This window comes from Xenopus tropicalis, chromosome 7 (assembly GCF_000004195.4).
Source record: "Xenopus tropicalis strain Nigerian chromosome 7, UCB_Xtro_10.0, whole genome shotgun sequence".
Taxonomy (NCBI): Eukaryota; Metazoa; Chordata; class Amphibia; order Anura; family Pipidae; genus Xenopus; species Xenopus tropicalis.
Genome location: NC_030683.2, coordinates 70,423,999 through 70,442,448, shown reverse-complemented (window position 1 = coordinate 70,442,448; position 18,450 = coordinate 70,423,999). Strand labels below are relative to the sequence as shown.

General features: G+C 38.2%; 1 protein-coding gene across 6 annotated transcripts in view; it reads right to left on the bottom strand.

Annotated features, from left to right (window-relative positions):
* Positions 1-18,450, bottom strand: part of st3gal4 (ST3 beta-galactoside alpha-2,3-sialyltransferase 4) — a 112,011-nt gene that overhangs the window by 62,883 nt on the left and 30,678 nt on the right.

Below are 18,450 nucleotides of genomic sequence, written 5' to 3'. Positions count from 1 at the left end.
GAAGATTTTCAAACTGCTGCCACTCTTACAGCTTTGAAGCTACACCCCCCAATCTTGAAAAACATAATCATGGGGTTACCCCAAATGAAACAGAAACATTTGTTGGATGACCCAAAGTGGTAGGGGCCAACAACTGCCAATCAAATTTCACCCATTGACTTAAAAGGGGGAATTGAAACTGCTGCCAATCTTACAGCTTTGAGGCTACACTCGCCAAACTTGAATCACATAGTCATGGGGTCAGCCTGAATGAAAATATGAGGATTGTTGGATGCCCAAAAGTAGGCGGAGCTGTGAACAGCTAATCAGATTTTACCTATTGACTTGGCAGAAATTCAACCTGCTGCCATTCTCACAGTAATAACTGTGTTAGGCACCAGGTAACTGCAGTTCAAGGTTAGAAAACGTGGATGGAGCCACCAACAGCCAATCAGATTTTACCTACTGACTTTCAATAGGGAAATTCAACCTGCTGCCATTCTCACAATATTAAACCCAGAGTCCCCAAACTTTTCACAGTTGGTCACTAGGGGCTGCAGTTTTAGTTTTGAAAAAGTGGGCAGAGCCACCAACAGCGAATCAGATTTCACCTATTGAATTTTATCAATTTGATGCCAGGGTTTCCAAACTTCACATTTTCCAAACCAACATGAAGTTTGTTTTCAAACTTCCCTTTCTAGTCAATGTGATTGCATTTTTGTAGTCACACATGTTAAATCTATTTTTTTATTAAATTAGAGGGCAACTTAATTAAGCAGAGTTATTTTAAGAACAATAGAGTTGCACAGCTAGCAGGAACCAAGAGTGGTTCCTGCTATCCATGCAACACATTCCCAGACTTGGTACAGCATGGCAACATATGATAATAACTTTGGGTCAGTACCCACTTAAAGGCAGAAACCAACCGCAATAAAAGGCAGCACTTTATTCATGTGGGACCGGCAGGGGTGCAAGTAAAAAAAAAAAAGATAAGTATTTAAAAAATACCAATAGCAATAAAATGGTATCCTCACAGAGCAATAGGTTTTTGGCTGCTGCGGTCATTGACCTTCACTGGAAAGCTGGAAAGAGGCAAGCTAACAATTCAAAAACTATTAAAATATGAACGATGCTAACCAACTAAAAAGTTGCTAAGAATACATACTAAATTTTAACTTAAAGGTTAACTAGCCCTTTAATACCATATAAACAAAAGGAAATAGGAATATTGTCAAACTATACAAGTATTCAAGTGGGATGAACAATACTACCATTTTGTGAACAGTCTTCTGCTGGCATAACACTTGCATTATGTAGCCATTACATGGGCCCCGTTTTTTGTGTGTATTTGTGCACCTCAGTCTATCTACGGGGTGAATGTAATAACGAAAAAACATTCGCAATGCAAAAATGTATGCCTCTACGTGACCAAATTTTCCTTTGTCTCAATTTAATACAGCTTTTGTGAACACAGAAACTGTTTAGCAACCACCTCCAACAGTGGAATAAAGTTTGCAAATTTTACAGTTTGCAACAGTGCAGCCTTCTTAATGAAAACGTTAAGTTTGCTCTAAAAGATTACTCCACCTTCAGGCACAATGCGCATAAGAAGAATATTACACTGCAAATTTTTATTCTTATTTGTCAATTAACCAGCATTATCAGTGCAGGGCAATAGTACATTATATTTTAATTACTGTTTCTTTAAATTGGTGACCTCGTGTATATATTTTACAGATAAATTACCACTTTCAGCTGTACAGTTTTAACATATTATTAAGTCTCCCTCACATATATTATTTATCATGTGTAAAGACATGAGCAGCTAAGACTGACCACCCATAGCTTTTTTTTTTAGCTTGCAGATGTCTACAAGCAAGCACTGTGGTTAAACTTAGAAAAACTTCCCAATAAAGCAGGTCATCTTTTCATCATTGTCAGAAACACGTTTCAGATTGGCAGGTGAAAACAAATGAAATGAAAGGAAAAGAATGCAGTGAAATTAAGCTTTACACTAAGGATAAAAATTGTAACGGCACCAAACACAGGGCATAGAATAAATTCAAAAGAAATATAGGCACTCAAGCAATCGTATTAATACCATTTGTTTATAGATACACCTCCCAATGAACCTATCATTTTCCCAGCGCTGTTAAGAATATAGCTCAAATTGTCAGGTGTCACAAAGATTCAAACACAGCATTAAAAAAATTTCAAAACAAAGATGTAATTATGAAAATCAAAACTCCTAAAAAATAATCTCATAAGCTCAGTGATGTGAAATATTATACCCTATAATAAATTAAGAATCTATTACAGTGGTCATGTGTGGGCATGCTGCCTTTGTATTAAAGGGGTTATAAACTGAGAAATATTTTTTGTCTAATGAATGACAATGTGGTACTAGGCAACATTCAAGTACACATTCATTGCAAATGATCAATGCTTTTAAAGTTTTTTGTACATTGTACATAGCATTGCTATGGGAAGCATTCTCAGCTTGTTTTGACACTAGGCTGCAGAAGCCAGATGATTAGCTGGAGGAAAGCTAACCTGCTATATAAGACATTGCTTTCAGTCACAAATACATTTACGAATAATTGTAAAACCAACTAAATGCTTTCAGTTAATGTATAATACAAAAGTATATTATTTATTTTACTTTTGGTTTTATACTACCTTTAAAGAGAACTAAGCTCAACCAAAGCAGGTGGGAGTCCCCCCCAACATTTTGCTTCTCCTGCACTTCTCCCTAACCATGTGTTCCTGACCTCTCACCTCTCCAATACGCAGCCTGTTGAACACAGGCAGCACTGCAAACAAAGGAAGCCTATAGGTGCTAGACTGAAGTTTCATGGGTTAAAAAGGTAAAGCTAGAATGTAAATTGCCGCAATTTGTCGAAGTCACCTTGAGAGGAAACTTCGGCAAATCGCGCCACCACGTATGCCATCCCACTAGAGATTTACATTCTAGTCTGTGGGATGGCATTTCGGGGAGATTTGTAGAGATTTGTTGTGTCGTGCCTAATCTCCCCGTGTGTCACAGCCCTAAGGTGTGTAAAAAAAATAACGCTATGCCTGAAAAATGCAATACAAGAAGTGACCAATTTACAATATTATATATATATATATATATATATATATATATATATATATATATATATATATAATATATACAGTGGCTTGCAAAAGTATTCAGCCCCCTTGAATTTTTCCATATTTTGTCACATTACAGCCACAAACATGAATCAATTCCACGTGAAAGACCAATACAAAGCCACGTGAAAGACCAATACAAAGTGGTGTACACGTGAGAAGTGGAACGAAAATCATACATGATTCCAAACATTTTTTACAAATAAATAACTGCAAAGTGGGGTGTGCGTAATTATTCAGCGCCCGGAGTCAATACTTTGTAGAACCACCTTTTGCTGCAATTACAGCTGCCAGTCTTTTAGGGTATGTCTCTACCAGTTTGCACATCTAGAGACTGAAATCCTTGCCCATTCTTCTTTGCAAAACAGCTCCAGCTCAGTCAGATTAGATGGACAGCGTTTGTGAACAGCAGTTTTCAGATCTTGCCACAGATTCTCCATTGGATTTAGATCTGGACTGTGACTGGGCCATTCCAACACATGGATATGTTTTGTTTTAAACCATTCCGTTGTTGCCCTGGCTTTATGTTTAGGGTCGTTGTCCTGCTGGAAGGTGAACCTCCGCCCCAGTCTCAAGTCTTTTGCAGACTCCAAGAGGTTTTCTTCCAAGATTGCCCTGTATTTGGCTCCATCCATCTTCCCATCAACTCTGACCAGCTTCCCTGTCCCTGCTGAAGAGAAGCACCCCCAGAGCATGATGCTGCCACCACCATATTTGACAGTGGGGATGGTGTGTTCAGAGTGATGTGCAGTGTTAGTTTTCCGCCACACATAGTGTTTTGCATTTTGGCCAAAAAGTTCCATTTTGGTCTCATCTGACCAGAGCACCTTCTTCCACATGTTTGCTGTGTCCCCCACAAACTGCAAACGGGACTTCTTATGGTTTTCTGTTAACAATGGCTTTCTTCTTGCCACTCTTCCATAAAGGCCAACTTTGTGCAGTGCACGACTAATAGTTGTCCTATGGATAGATTCCCCCACCTGAGCTGTAGATCTCTGCAGCTCGTCCGGAGTCACCATGGGCCTCTTGGCTGCATTTCTGATCAGCGCTCTCCTTGTTCAGCCTGTGAGTTTAGGTGGACGGCCTTGTCTTGGTAGGTTTACAGTTGTGCCATACTCCTTCCATTTCTGAATGATCGCTTGAACAGTGCTCTGTGGGATGTTCAAGGCTTTGGAAATCTTTTTGTAGCCTAAGCCTGCTTAAAATTTCTCAATAACTTTATCCCTGACCTGTCTGGTGTGTTCTTTGGACATCATGGTGTTGTTGCTCCCAATATTCTCTTAGACAACCTCTGAGGCCATCACAGAGCAGCTGTATTTGTACTGACATTAGATTACACACAGGTTTAGTGCTCTATTTAGTCATTAGCACTCATCAGGCAATGTCTATGGGCAACTGACTCCACTCAGACCAAAGGGGGCTGAATAATTACGCATACCCCACTTTGCAGTTATTTATTTGTAAAAAATGTTTGGAATCATGTATGATTTTCGTTCCACTTCTCACATGTACACCACTTTGTTTTGGTCTTTCACGTGGAATTCCAATAAAATTGATTCATGTTTGTGGCTCTAAATGTCACAAAATGTGGAAAAGTTCAAGGGGGTCGAATACTTTTGCAAGCCACTGTATTGTTGTCCTTATGCATAAATTAATGCTACACATCAGAATCATGGAAGTAATCCAGTACAAATATGTAACTGGTGTAACCGACCAAATTTAAAAGCATAAAAAAAAGATTAAAACTGAAGAGTGATTAAAGCTGTTGCAGCAAACATCTCTTTATACAGCAGGATTTCACCAACAAAAATTACACATTATTTAGCAAACATTGTGAGACTGTCACGTCATAATAAAAATCCATAGCGAGTTGCACAGCATGCCTAAAGGGGTTGCAGGCCAATCTTGTTTTTAGTGCTGAGGATAGGGCTTTATTCCAGCTTCTACAACAGGTATGGGACCACTTATCTGGAAACCCTTTATCCGGAAAGTTCAGACTTATGGAAAGGCCATCTCCTATAGATTTGATTTAAATGAGAAGGAACGTCATTTTGGCATTTCACACCCAATAGATTAGCCACATTAGTGCCACCTAGAACACTATATTTATTCTGCAGAAAGCTTTACCATACCTGAGTAAAGAGCCCTAGATGCTTTCTCTGATTGCTTAAGATTGCAGCTGCCATTTTAGCTTGGTCTTCTATAGCTTCCTGCTGCAGCTCTAGTTCATTCTGATGGGAGGGGGAGTGAGTTCTTAGGAGGGAGGGGGGAGCAGGAGAAGGGTGATAGGAGAGAACCGTGCAGACTCCGGCCTGGGAAGGAAGGATTTTTCTGAGAGAGGAAGTCTGATACCTAAAAACATGTTTACAAAAAAGGAGACAAGAAATCCTGTGTTTCTTTTGATAGAGGACTCTGCAGCTTTTGTGTCAGTGTTTATGGCTGTATTTACATAGACCTTTCTGATAAAGCTTCCTTATTTTTACCTTTCCTTCTCCTTTAAAGCAAATAATTCTATTTTTTAAATTATTTCCAGTAATATTTCTCTGTAATAATACAACAGGATCTAATACTTGATCCCAACTAAGATATAATTAATCCTTTATGGATGCAAACCAATCCTATTGGGTTTATTTGATATTTAAATGATTTTTTAGTAGACTTAAGGCAAACTACAAAAAGATCCCTTATCCAGAAAAGTCCAGGTCTTGAGCATTCTGCATAACAGGTTCCATACCTGTACTCACAAAACTGCATGTCTGAATGATGGGTAAGTTAGGAGATGGGTAGGGCCTCCTGCCTCTGACAAATACAGAGCCGCAAAATACAGGAAGTGTTGCATATGTGGGGGTAGCATCAGGTCTCTGCATTCAGAAAAGAAGTGTAGTGACCCACAGCAGTTTTACATCAAAGGCAAGTATTGTGATAAGTGCATAAAAAGGGACCTAAAAATGGCCACCAATATGTTTTAAAATGTCCTTTCTTGTCCTCTTGAAAATGCAATCTTTATAAATGCCTACCATGCTTCTGTGACTTCAAAGGTTTCAAAGGTTTTTTAATTCCAGTGACATCTTTGATGTGCTGGGAGGAAAGTTAGTAAATATTACCTGTTCATTTCCCATTCATGGGTAACAAAACAGGTTTTGACAGTATGGGTGAATTAGCACAAAAGGCACTAAAAGTCGAATTGATCCATAAATGTTTCTGTTGATTAAATGAAGTTTGTAGCAGACTATAAAAACTGCTATTTTCCAGTCTAACAGAATCATTGACACTCTCCAAGTGAAGCTCTAAAGTTGTATTTGCATGTATTTTTTTCAGCAAATATTGTTTAAAAACTATGTACAAATATTATGAGTGTTAAGATATTTGCATGCTACAGACTTTTACAATTTTTCGGCAAAGATTCTGCCTTTTTTGCCAGGATTGGGATTTGCCCGAAATCCATGCTTCTGGCCGAACCAGATCTGAATCCTAAAAAATCACGTTAAGACGTAAACACGGAAGTTGAAAATTTTTCCAATTTTTTGGAATTCGGATTCGGTTCGGTATTCGGCCGAATCCTTTATGTAGGGTTCAGCCAAATACAAAAAAGTGGATGCATCCCTAATAAGGTCTACTATCTAGACATTTTGGAAACCTGTGAGAGGGCAATACATCATCATTTGCGTTCTTATTCTCTTGAAGATGCATGTTTACTACACTTCTGGGAAATGCATTTGTAGTACACTTCTGGGAAGCCATTCTGCTAGAATAACTCTACCAAACTTTTTTTTATGTTGTTTTTTATCCTACTCATTTTTTTGTTTGTTTTTTAAACAGAATTTTCTAGATCAAAACATATTCTAAGGGATGTTTCTCATAAACAGCTGTCTTCTTCAGGAAAGATTTTTTTTTTCTTGTGGTGTCTCATGTAGAGGTGGGTTGTGTCAATGCTCATTCATGGAACCCTTCTGACTGGGGGAATGGCTCTGCTGGATATTTTATCTAACATGAAGTGCGCAGTGCAGCACATGGGGCACAGGCCAGCTATGTCCTTATTGCTTGTCAAAGGACATGTGGTAAGAGCAGGCCCTGTGACCTGTGTCCTCTGCTGCTTCCTGGGGTACAGAAGGGGGGACATCAAAATACTTCCTTCCCCACCCCTCCCTTCCTCCTCCTGCCCCTATTAAATATAATACCGGCAAACACAAACATCACTGTATTTAATGGAAGAGCCAGATCACAGAGACCTGTGGCAATTCAGTACCTCAGGAATGCAGTGTGTAAAAAACAGTAGATTGCACTTTGCACACTGCATTTCTAACTGTAAATTGCCCCTTATATATTTCTCTCCATTTAGAGTCCCTTTGAAGTTAATTTTAAGAATTCATAACTGATTTACAGTTTATATAGCGGTTGTAAAAATGTTCTCAATTTGCCCCAGGACAATTATAAGAATGACTGGAATAGCAAAGCCTACCAGCAGCGAGACTACACCATAACAGTAGAGAACTTTCAGGGCCATGTGGAATGTGCAGTTATAATAGTATTGGCTGACAAAGGACACAATTATTAAAATGATGCCCTATTTATTGCTGCACTCGTCAAGCGACTAACAAATGGAGTGGCCAGTCACACACGATAAGTGAGTCCATTCCAGTTTGCAAATAGCATTTTGCCCCTATTCAAGAAAGTAACAAATATAGGGAAAAACTAAAGCCCAAAAGCACAAATAAGATTTTTGTTAATGTAAAAAAGGTCTTCATCTAGGAATTGGCTAGAAAAATACACAAAGCTCGTATCTTGACAAACTACATTCCCTGCCTGTACCACACCTTACATTTTAGCTACTACTGATTATGCTGATTGGTGGTCTGAAAGTGACATGCAAAAGCAGGCATGCCCTTACTGGCACAAGGGGACAGCTAGGCATCCCACAAAGATGACATATGATGTCAGAACTAGCTGGTCAGAGCCTATGTGATGTGTAACCCAGTTAACATGTTATTGGCTGCATAAAGATTGGATGTCATATTATGGTGCACAAATGGTAAGCAAATGATTTAAGAGCATATTCAAAGTAAGGTGCAAAGTGAGAGAAAGTCAATTTAACAGGCCAGTAGTTGAGGCAGTCAACAGGCAAGATGAGTCTGAAAAGCAGGTAAGGTCTGGGATAGTGGCAGGCAAAACAAGACAGTTTAACAGACCAGGGTGTCAAAACCGGAAGATAAGAATATGAAGAATAAGGACTAAGCAGGGACGTACTCACTCACTCACTAGATCACAGTGACAAGTACTATGATCCTGCACTGGGGATTAATATTCTGAGACAATCTGCAATTGGTCTTTATTTTTTATTATGTGCGGTCTTTGAATTATTTAGATTTTTGTTAAGTAGCTATTGGAATTTCAGCAGCTATCTGGTTGCTAGGGTCCATACCATAGCAACCAAGTGGTGTGAGTGAGAGACTAGACTGTAAATGCCTCAATAGAAAGATAAGTAATAAAATATAACAATAAAATTGTAGCCTCACAGAGCAATAGTTTTTTGGCTTCAGGGGTTAGTGAAAAAAGTCAGAAGGAGGAAAATAATAAAAAAAAAACAAAAAAAAACATAGAAAATAAATACCAGTTGAAAAGTTGCTAAGAACTGGTCATTTGATAACATAATAAAAATTAATTTGAAGGTGAACTACCCCATTAAAAAACCATTAATTGGAGAATTATCTACAGCTGGATGCAAGCAGGATTTATGTATCAGCATAGTAAGGCACAGAGGAAAGTCAGGTAGCAATGTACAACTTATGTATGTAAATTAGGGATTCTTAACTAATGTATCAGGACAAAAAAAACATATTCAGAAAAATTTTCTCCTAATGAAATTAGTAACTGAAACTAAGGGGGCCATTTACTAACGGTCAGATTTTTATTTTTTTTTTCTGATTCAGATTTTGTTAGCGTTAAAATGATTTTTACTATTCGACAAAACTGCTAAAAGTTGGACAATTCGCCAGCAAAAGCTTGTAGAGATCATGTTGAAGTCAACAGCATATATCCTTCCCCTGGAGGATCCTTATTTGCTTCTAAATTTTTTTCTAATGTTTTTTTGTGTGACAATTTGAAAAAGTAGAGATTTCGGTTTCAGTTCAAAAAAAGTTGCAGTTTCGCAACTTTTCTGCCACTTTTTCCTGCACATACTTTTACAGTTCAGACTATTTTGTAAATGTCAGACATTTGCGCAAATGCGCTTATTTCAATTTTTAAAAAAAATCAGAAGTTTTAGTAAATTCCACTGGCAAAAAAAGTGACTGCCAAAAAAAACCTTCACCACAGGTGTAAATGCCTCAGCGATTCAAATTGCCGAGGTACATCAACTGTTCTATATTAAATTATGGGTTGTAAAGCTGGTTCTCCGATTTCATTTGGGTCCCTTAAGAAAAATGTTAAAAAAACAAACTAAATAGCGTGTGTATTCATGTGTTGGTGTGCTTGAGGCTAGATGTCTACAGCGAAACTAAGGGGCATATTTATTATAGTGTGTAAACCAAATTTTTTTGGTGATGTAGCCCATAGCAACCTATCAGCCATTAGATTTGAATGGTAACCTACAAGTTAGAAAACAAAAGCAAAGATATGATGGTTGCTATGGGCAACATCACCGGTGATGTTGGTTTACACACTATAATAAATATGCCCCTAAGTGTACTAACAGACATACTAAACACACTATCTTCATATAACTTAACCTGTGACTTTTCTGCTTTTATTCTTTTTCTCCTACCTTCTCAATAGAGTTTTATTCAACTTGAAAATTCATGACAGTAGACAGTCCATGTCATTAAAGTGTACAAGCGACCTGAACAAATGTTAAGCCTTTTATTACACTAAACTTCTAAAGAGTTAATGGCACATAACCATCAGCTGCTTGGGCTTGGCAGGACAGAAACCTACTTTGCACTTAAGGTTGCAAATTTTAATGAAAAGAAAATACCAGCCTCCCTGTATTTTAATCTTTCTACCCTATTAATAACATTGACATTAAACATAATTTTTGTTTGGCTAGGCCAATAAAATACAGGTGGCACCCCTGTTTACATTATATGGCAGACAGTTGCTTGGTTTCCTGATTTGTTTTTCCGTCTTTCTCAAGATAGAAGGCTAGAATTCAGGTAGGATATGTGCGTGCAAAAGATTGACTTTCTGGGTAAGTGCTATGCGCAGCAGCAATAAAGATCATCTGATAACTCATCCTTTCATATACTTGTTTGTACTAATATGTGCGACACTTACATGGTACATTTATGGAGTTTTCACAGTAAAATGGAGTCAAATGTTATCATGGACTTTTTTAACACTTGATCATTAATAACACAGCAGTTGGGTAATTAGGGTTGAAAAAAGATAAAGATCCATTAAGTTCACCTCCTTTTAAATAACCTGGGAATACTGAGACTTGAAACACAAGTATGTCTCTTCAGATTTCTAAATATTGCAGAAAAAATGGGCATACGCCTTAAAATGTGGGAAAGATCATTTGGTGCACAAGCAGAGTAACATTAACACCAAGAACAATATCTACAAGATATAGAAACAAACTCCTTGCATACTGGAAAGTGACATTAGAGCATGTAATCATAAACTCTATATGAAGAGCATAATTCAAACTGAGTGAGTTATTTTTTTTGGCATGGGAGTCCATTATAAGCAAATAACTTTTTTTCTGTAATAATAAATAGGTACCTTGTACTTCATCCTAACTAAACTGTATGAATCCAGCTCAATACCACTGGGTTTATTTAATGTTTAAATGGTTTTTAGAAGACTTAAGGTATGAATATCTAAATTATTGAAGGATCTCAGGTCCCACGCATTTTGTAAAATAGATTCTATACTTGTAGATTTAAATAACAATAAACATTTAATTAACAGAAAATAAATAGAAACACTACCTTAGCCTATAGTGTAGTGCATTTTTTGCTATAACGGAACAGACTAATATTCAGTTTGTATTTTTGAATATTTTTCAGATACATTACATTTTATTTCAAAAAGACCATCACATCCACCCTTTACTTTTAAATTGGTAGAAGCAATTTAAATTCTGAAATCTGATCAAATTAAGCTTTACAAGTAGTACATGCAGCTCTGGCAAAAGTTGTTACCCCTCCCTATGTGTCATGCCATCCAGATGTTAATTATGTCACCAAACATCTCCTGCTGCCAATGTAATTACTCTGAATATTGTTGAGTATGTGACTATTCACTATAAATATACTGTAGTTCTTGCAGTAATGATAAAATATATATATTAACCAGAAGACCTACTTGTAAACACATAACAATAAGGAAGTTGTACAACACTTAAAAATGCAGAGAATTGTTTTGACAGCTACATGATAAAGTGCTATTCTAATCTTTAAAAAAAAATGCTGTAAAATGTTGCAAGCTACTTTCTACTCAGCAGTAGGATACAAAAGTAGTAAGTGTAGTGTAGTGTCAAGTAACAATGCTTTGAAAGACCATTCTGGCCTACAGTATTTTTTTTCGGTTGTGATTATAGTGCCAAATGCATCCAAAGGAGAACCATATTTTAAAATATGCTTCCAAACACAGTGAAGAACTTAAATGAGTAGAAAGTGAGTAGAGTTACTCATACATGTAGCAGTCCAAAAGTCCTCTACTGACATGATGGAGCCATCTAAGATATCAGTAATAATGACCCAAGACATCTTCTGATAACCTGATCTTAGGCAAGTTTCCCACACAGGACCAAATAACCTAATCATAGCCAAGCTTCCCACACATGACCAACTAACCTGATCTTAGCCAAGCTTCGCACACAGGACCAAGTTTGCGCTGGGTGATCACAATAGAGCAGAATAACGCAGTACAGACAATGATGAGGTAAAATCATAATCCGGGACAGATTAGAGGTCAGGACATTTGGCATATATCTAGGTCAATAAACAGGCAGGAGTTAAAAGCAGGTTTATACACAATAACAGGCTTGGGCAGGACCTGAATAACCAGAAGCCAGCTTGGACAAGAAGCAGTTGCAGAAACTAAAACTGGCACTAATCAAAAAGATAAATTAGATTAGATTGCGTTGCCCAGTGACAAAACAGCTGTGCCTCCACCATGTAATTAAAAACATTGCACCATCATGCACAAGTTTGTAACATCATCTTGAACACAGCAGTTAAGTATGTGGCAAAACACACGTGCATTACAAAGACTTGGGAAGTACCCAGTGTTGGTGGGGAAGAGAGCACACCAGACTGGAGGGTTGAATGACTAGGATTACCATTAAATGCCTATCCTAAAGAAGCATCATTTATTGCTTTACTCCTATTAATGCCATCTATTCAACGCATTCTATATTGTAAGTAATGGACACTACAGCCGGCCATAAACGTACCGATAATATCATACGAAACCTTGTTTCGTACGATATTCAGTGCATGTATGGCTGCTAGAAGAGGCAACCAATATCGCAAAAGGCGATTGGGTGCCATTGAAGGTTCAGCAGATGGAGGTAGAATTTCTATTGTTTCTACCTATGTATTTTTTAATCACAATAACGACAAATAATTGTCTTACAAAATATAAAAAGGAATACAAACTGATAACAACAATAATAAGCTTAGGATGTGTGGTTTATTATCAGGTATATCTTACAAAGCATAGGTATATGGATTTGCACATTTGCATTTCAAACAGAAAGGTTATAAGTGTGCAATACAAAAATTACAGAATAGAAAGTTCCATTAAAAAAACTCTATACAAATAACACTATATACAAAGATGGCAGAGTTTGATTTTATTTCTTCCGAATCTCTTCTAGGTTCAAAACTGTGGGATTGGTTGTTTCGCCTCACAAAGCAACTTTGGGCTACATTAGAAAGCCAAAGCAACACATTTGTTCCAACTGGCAATTGACATTACCGCTATTAAGCTAAAATTTTCAATGTCTGTGTTTCTTTAACAAAAAGTCAAATGATTTTAAGGATTTGGATTTTGTTCGGCCAGGACCATGGATTTGTCTGAATCCTGCTGAAAAAGGCTGAATATTTGCAGAAACCCAAATCAAATCCTGGATTTGGTGCATCCCTACTAAACACCTATGTTTTCTATTCTTTATTCAATTTAGATTTCCTCTCTAATAAAAGGTAGTGGCACATGGGGGAGATTTGTCACCTGCAGTTAAATCTCAGCTACCGCAGGCACTAATCTCCTGGAATGCCATCCCACTGGCAATAAAGTGACTCACCAGTGGGTAGGCATACACGGCACTTTGTTATTCCAAAGTGGGCCAGTGTTCTGCACAGGAAACTTTGAGCCACTTCGGAAAATAAAGAGCCCCGTGTGCTTCACCACCAGCAATTCACTTTATTGCAGATGGGAAAGCATATTGGGAATATTTGTCACCTGCGAAAGCAGATATTTAAGTGTAGACAATCTGCTCTAGTTATAATTTCCATTGTTCCTTTATTTAGAGCCATTAACATAATTAACTGTATAACGCACTATTTAGTTCATTAAACAAAAGAACATATTAATGGCCGACTTGCTTACACATGATGGCCAAACTGTCAAGTCCAGTATAATTCATACAATACTAAGAAATTCAGTTTTACACAATGTTTTCCTTTTTTTTTTGTCCAATTTAGTAAGTTCAGTTCAATAACTTTAGCACTTAGCATCATTTTCACCAGCTAGGGTAAAACTAGAGTAAAATACTCATCAGGTGGCAAATTTTGCTCAGGTCGCTTGAACACTACAATGGCATGGACTGTCCTGAATTTTGACAAAATCAAAATCAAATGCTCCAACATTTATGTTGCCGTTTCTCTAGGACAGGGTTGTCCGACTGTATATGAGCTGATTGTGGGCCCCCCAAGGGATTTTTATGCCCCCACCAGGCTCCAGAGCCTTCTTTTTAGGACATAAGCTCACAACATGTAAAAAGGAATAAGAATTGGTAAGAATTATCTGTGGTTTATATCAATTTATACAGGTATATCTAACAGGATAGGTGTATGGATTTGCAAATTTGCATTTCAGAAACGTTATATAGGTCTGTAATACAAACATTGTTCATTCTAACAAAGCAGAAAAGTAGCCAATGATACACTAGGAGATTTGTTGCCCTGCAATTAATCTCCTCTAATGGTGGAATGAATCTCCTCGAATGCTTTGCTACCAACGAGAAATTTCCTTTTGAAGTCTCTTCAGTTGACTTCAAAAAACCAAAGAAAAAGAAATTTTAATAGCATCAGTAATCTACTTTCAAAAGTGAGATTCAGATCAAGATGCTTCAGGGGTTGTGGTAACAAATGCAAATTGTACATGTGTGCATTTGAGCATGGCCATCATATATTATATATATATTGCTTTATGATGCAAAAAACAGATAGACTAAGGGATTTAGCAGATTAATAAGGGGTATAAAAAACAGTTACAAAAAATTCACCAGGCTACACCACTGTATGTTTTTATGCATTTTGCCCAACTTGTCCCAAAAATGACGGCGTCAAATCTATCAAAACTCCTTGATACAATTCTATTCATACTCTGCTATCCTAACCGTTGCAATGTGCTCTATAGCAAAGGATTAGGAGACTCAGGATCATGACATGAAGCAAGTGTTGTGTATTTCACTCAATTTATGAGAAATTCTTACTTAAGGTCCCCATACACGGGCCGACTATAGCTGCCGATTCGGCAGCTAATTGGCCCGTGTAATGGGAGAGCAGAGCAGCCTGGCCGACCGATATCTGGCCTGAAATTGGCCAGATCTCGATCGGCCAGGTTAGAAAATCCGGTCGGATCGGGGACCGCATCGGCTCGTTGATGCGGTCCCCGATCCGACTGCCCCATTGCCGCCCACATAATCCGATCGTTTGGCCCCAGGGATTATTTTTTTTTTACCTAAATGCTCCCCGATATCGCCCACCCATAGGTGGGGATATCGGGGGAAGATCCGCTCGCTTGGCGACATCGCCAAGCGAGCGGATCTGCTCGTGTATGGCCACCTTTACAGTACCTAAAGACAATCGTCTACATACAGACATGGAGATGACTAACTCCCTTTTCCCTGTTTGTATGAGAAGTCCAACTTTACTTTTACACATGTTTACTACAATTGATGTGTTTATATTGCATCCTTTATTTCCCTTGGTTATTGTATTTGCCATAGTTACCTGATATTGCATTATGTTCATTTTTGGATTGTTTGAATTGACAATTAAGTTGGATGCTAACATTTAAATAAATGTGTATTAGTGTGTAAAAAGGAAATGGGAGTGGTCTATTTTTAGATTATTTTTTTAATGCACAAATAAGCCCAAACAGATAAAAGATGCATTTGGTTCTCCAGACCCTACTTGTAGTTTTAATTAAACTTCTTACCTTTTACACCCTTGTGTGTAAAATATTTTCCAGGACATGTTTTATTAGTTCGTCAATTATAACAATGATTTTTGTGGTTTTGTGTAAATTGGGTTCAAACTGCAAACATTACAGTTAATACCAAAGCAAATGATGCCAAAAATGTTAACTAACGAAGATGATATTCTTCTCTTTAAATGGAGTTAGCGAATTCTGAATGTCACCTGTCTCTGGCCTTGGGCACCCTGTGGCTGTTGTGCGTGTATATTGCTCATCATATCTTTATATCTAGATAGCAGTAACATATCACTGTAAATCATATAAGCTCATTTAAATGAGTCTCAAGTACTGCTCCAAGGACTTTGACCCTTATTTATTTCTCATTTATTTCCTATGATCTTTGTAATGCATTGTGGAAATTTCTGGTGCTATGCATTACAAAGATCATTCAAAGCAGTTCCTTCCCCAGTAGGGGCAGTCTTACAGGTCTCTATCACGTTTCCACCCATCAAGCTTCTGAAGTGTGGGAGGAAACCAGAGTGCTTGGAGGAAATCAACACAAATAGGGAGAACATACAAACTCTTTATAGATAGTACCCTAGCTAGAATCAAACTTATGACCCCAGCACTGCAAGGCAGAAGTGCTACCAACTGAGCTACCAATAAAAAGCATAATGTTTTCCCAGGTCTAGTAACCAATAAGATGTCTGCTGTTAAATAAGTGTCTATGCAGATTTAATATGCAAGCTATGGATCACATATTCAGAGACATTTTTTAAGGATACCTTTTTTTCCACCTTAACTAAAGTTCTGATTGCTGTGAGTTACTAGAATTATAGCATGCTTTGCACCCTTTAGTACAACACACTATTGACGGTACAAACTACGTATCATTTTCCTTTTACAAGTGCAAATGTCAACTTGCAGAAGTAGCAGTCCGACAACTCGTACTTGGCTAGAAAAAAAGCATTCTCTTTCTGACATATGTAAACAATATAATAGTAAAATTCCAGCTCATTAGTAGGTGTCACACACAAATATGACATTTCTGGTTGAAGCAGTTACCTTGTATGCATGCTGTCCAACTGGCGGTCCGCGACCCCCCTCTGTGTGGCCCCCCCCACCTGTCTGGCTGCTTTGATAGCTTACTCTTGTGTAAACTTTAAATGGTATCAGTACTGTGATTAACTGCCACCCCTGCATGGCTGTAATCAGGCTGTATTGTTTAAATATGTAATCCCCTGTGTTGTTCACACATTTTAATCTCTGCATTGTTCACCCCCTGCAGTGTTCACACCTCAGGCTCAGGCTGTAATCACCCACATTGTTCCCCTGTTCACACCTCAAACAGACTGTAGGAGCAGTAGAAACCCACAAATAATCCCTGCACACTACAAAAAGAACATATACTGAAGTGGTACTGCAATTAAAAAGTTTTTTAATATATAGTTATTGTGCAGACTGTAGGAGCAGTGCCAGCATTGTGTCACTGTATGCTGCCTGTGTGTGCCATACACATAGGGCAAGCAGAGTATGGCACACACAGGCAGCACAGGGCAGGCAGAGTATGGCACACAGGCAGCATAGGACAGGCAGAGTATGGCACACACAGGCCAAGTATGGCACAAACCAGCCAAGAATGGCACACACAGTAAAAGTATGGCACACGCAGGCAGGGTAGGGAAGGCAGAGTATGGCACACACACAGGCAGGGTAGGGAAGGCAGAGTATGGCACACACAGGCAGGGTAGGGAAGGCAGAGTATGGCACACATAGGCAGGGTAGGGAAGGCAGAGTATGGCGCACACACAGGCAGGGTAGGGAGGCATAGTATGGCACATACAGGCAGGGTTGGGCAGGCAGAATATGGCAGGTTTTTGCTGTACTACAACCATTAAAATGGGTATGGTCATGTGATAACATGGGTGTGGTTTCAAGTGGGTGCAGTTTCAAAAAGGGGAGTGGTCAAAACTGGCTTCCATTATCGGCCCTCCACCACGTAGGTCGGAAAAATTCCGGCCCTCGGTACCACAGAAGTTGGACAGCACTGGCCTAGAGGAACTGCCTCCTACAAAGACTTCAAAAGGATTTGTGAAACAAGGTTATTAAAACTCAGCTACAGTTTAGTGATTTTATTTCCTGTTTCAATAGCAACAGTTTCCCTTTAACATAGAATGGGGAAGAAACAGTCTGCAGCATTTTATAGTTTCCAGCCATACTTTTTCAGGTGGCTGGCATCTACCCAGTAAATATGCATTCCTGGACACTTAAAACAGCAAGACACTTTAGATTGTTCCCCACCTCCAACTAATTAGGACAAGCTAATTAGTTAATGATAAAATTGAGGAATATTGGCCTAGAACATAATATTTGTAATTAAATAGAGAAGTGGATGAAGGATAGATTACAAGGAGTGGTTGTAAATGGAACATTTTCTAATTGGACCAGTGTTGTTAGTGGAGTACCGCAGGGGTCAGTCCTTGGTCCTTTGCTTTTTAACTTGTTTATTAATGACCTGGAGGTGGGCATAGAAAGTACTGTTTCTATTTTTGCTGATGACACTAAATTGTGCAAAACTATAAGTTCCATGCAGGATGCTGCCACTTTGCAGAGCGATTTGACAAAATTGAAAAACTGGGCAGCAAACTGGAGAATGAGGTTCAATGTGGACAAGTGCAAAGTTATGCACTTTGGTAGAAATAATATAAATTGTAGATATCTACTAAATGGTAATTTGTTGTGGGTATCCTTAATGGAGAAGGATCTGTTTTTTTTTTGTAGATAACAAGTTGTCTAATTCCAGGCAAAGTCATTTGGTGGCTACTAAAGCAAATAAAGTGCTGTCTTGTATAAAAAAGGGCATTGACGCAAGGGATGAAAACATAATTTTGCCTCTTTATAGGTCCCTGGTAAGACCTCACCTTGAGGATGCAGTGCAGTTATGGG